General features: G+C 55.5%; 2 non-coding genes across 2 annotated transcripts; both read right to left on the minus strand.

Annotated features, from left to right (window-relative positions):
* Positions 1 to 778: 778 nt before the first annotated feature.
* On the minus strand, positions 779 to 897 carry LOC149280269 (5S ribosomal RNA). The gene has a single exon (XR_016278194.1). It is a non-coding gene; the product is annotated as a 5S ribosomal RNA (ribosomal RNA).
* Positions 898 to 1840: 943 nt separating this feature from the next.
* Positions 1841 to 1959, minus strand: LOC149280270 (5S ribosomal RNA). The gene has a single exon (XR_016278177.1). It is a non-coding gene; the product is annotated as a 5S ribosomal RNA (ribosomal RNA).
* Between the last annotated feature and the right edge of the window lie 541 nt (positions 1960 to 2500).

Consider the following 2500-nt stretch of genomic DNA (forward strand, 5'->3'; position numbering starts at 1 on the left):
GGGAGGCTAGCATACAGCAGTCCAGCAGAACTGCCAGACAGAGAGCATCGGTAACAAGAGCAGGCCAAGCCCTTCCCAAGTGTCGGGAGGCTAGAGCGCGGTGCGTTTTGCGAGGCACGGCCTGGCGAGGTGCGCAAGGGGGAGATGCAGGCCCCACCTCTCCCCTCTCCCTGGACCAGGTAGCAGACAAGCTCCTTTGGCTTTGTGTGCAGGAGAGAAAGGCCGAAACGGGTACGCCGATGCATTTCGACAGCACGCAATTAGAATGGTCCGCGGCGTTACTTGCTGTGGGCATCGGGCGTAGCGTGAGGCGGCGGCGGCGGCGGCTGCTGCTGCTGCTGCTCCTCCTGCTGCAGAGGGCGTTTTTTTGGATTGCCTTTACTAAGGCCTGGGACAGGACAGAGAAGGTGACAAGGTTCAAGTAAAGGGTTAACGCGTTCACGGTCAGCAAGAAACACATGGGGAAAGGATCCCCCCCGGCCTCCTGTATGTGCAGTTTGGCACGGCACAGACCAGTGAAGGAAAGCATGAAGCGTGCCTGTGCTATTTGCTGCAAGACAGCTTTGCGAAAGTGCTGTTTTTTGGTGCAGAGTGTGCAAGAGGTACGAGCGGAGTGAGGCTTGAGGGCGTCAAGTTGCTGTGGGAGGCCAGCTGAAGCAAGAAGGAGTGAAAAGGGGTGCTAGAAAGAAAGGGCCTTAGAGTTTTGTTAGCTTCTGGTGACTCTATCGCCCTCTGTTGGTGGTGGGGTACGGGAGAAAAAAAAAGAGAGAAAAGCAAAAGCCTACAACACCTGGTATTCCCAGGCGGTCTCCCATCCAAGAACTAACCAGGCCCAACCCTGCTTAGCTTCCGAGATCAGACGAGATCGGGCGTATTCAGGGTGGTATGGCCGTAGGCGAAGGAGCCTGTCATTTTACTCCTCTTCTTCTGTGACGTGCCCTCTTCCTGGTCACACCAGGAGTATTTTTAAGACACTGTGGTCAGTTATTCATTTTCTTTTCTTTTTTTCTCCTCACAACTCTTTCATAGCAGCAGTCTCCTTGTATTTCGCACCCAGCTGGGAGGCTAGCATACAGCAGTCCAGCAGAACTGCCAGACAGAGAGCATCGGTAACAAGAGCAGGCCAAGCCCTTCCCAAGTGTCGGGAGGCTAGAGCGCGGTGCGTTTTGCGAGGCACGGCCTGGCGAGGTGCGCAAGGGGGAGATGCAGGCCCCACCTCTCCCCTCTCCCTGGACCAGGTAGCAGACAAGCTCCTTTGGCTTTGTGTGCAGGAGAGAAAGGCCGAAACGGGTACGCCGATGCATTTCGACAGCACGCAATTAGAATGGTCCGCGGCGTTACTTGCTGTGGGCATCGGGCGTAGCGTGAGGCGGCGGCGGCGGCTGCTGCTGCTGCTGCTGCTGCTCCTCCTGCTGCAGAGGGCGTTTTTTTGGATTGCCTTTACTAAGGCCTGGGACAGGACAGAGAAGGTGACAAGGTTCAAGTAAAGGGTTAACGCGTTCACGGTCAGCAAGAAACACATGGGGAAAGGATCCCCCCCGGCCTCCTGTATGTGCAGTTTGGCACGGCACAGACCAGTGAAGGAAAGCATGAAGCGTGCCTGTGCTATTTGCTGCAAGACAGCTTTGCGAAAGTGCTGTTTTTTGGTGCAGAGTGTGCAAGAGGTACGAGCGGAGTGAGGCTTGAGGGCGTCAAGTTGCTGTGGGAGGCCAGCTGAAGCAAGAAGGAGTGAAAAGGGGTGCTAGAAAGAAAGGGCCTTAGAGTTTTGTTAGCTTCTGGTGACTCTATCGCCCTCTGTTGGTGGTGGGGTACGGGAGAAAAAAAAAGAGAGAAAAGCAAAAGCCTACAACACCTGGTATTCCCAGGCGGTCTCCCATCCAAGTACTAACCAGGCCCAACCCTGCTTAGCTTCCGAGATCAGACGAGATCGGGCGTATTCAGGGTGGTATGGCCGTAGGCGAAGGAGCCTGTCATTTTACTCCTCTTCTTCTGTGACGTGCCCTCTTCCTCGTCACACCAGGAGTATTTTTAAGACACTGTGGTCAGTTATTCATTTTATTTTCTTTTTTTCTCCTCACAACTCTTTCATAGCAGCAGTCTCCTTGTATTTCGCACCCAGCTGGGAGGCTAGCATACAGCAGTCCAGCAGAACTGCCAGACAGAGAGCATCGGTAACAAGAGCAGGCCAAGCCCTTCCCAAGTGTCGGGAGGCTAGAGCGCGGTGCGTTTTGCGAGGCACGGCCTGGCGAGGTGCGCAAGGGGGAGATGCAGGCCCCACCCCTCCCCTCTCCCTGGACCAGGTAGCAGACAAGCTCCTTTGGCTTTGTGTGCAGGAGAGAAAGGCCGAAACGGGTACGCCGATGCATTTCGACAGCACGCAATTAGAATGGTCCGCGGCGTTACTTGCTGTGGGCATCGGGCGTAGCGTGAGGCGGCGGCGGCTGCTGCTGCTGCTCCTCCTGCTGCAGAGGGCGTTTTTTTGGATTGCCTTTACTAAGGC

This window comes from Sceloporus occidentalis, unplaced genomic scaffold (assembly GCF_023333645.1).
Source record: "Sceloporus occidentalis isolate IW3139 unplaced genomic scaffold, rSceOcc1.0.p SCAF_157, whole genome shotgun sequence".
NCBI lineage: Eukaryota > Metazoa > Chordata > Lepidosauria > Squamata > Phrynosomatidae > Sceloporus > Sceloporus occidentalis.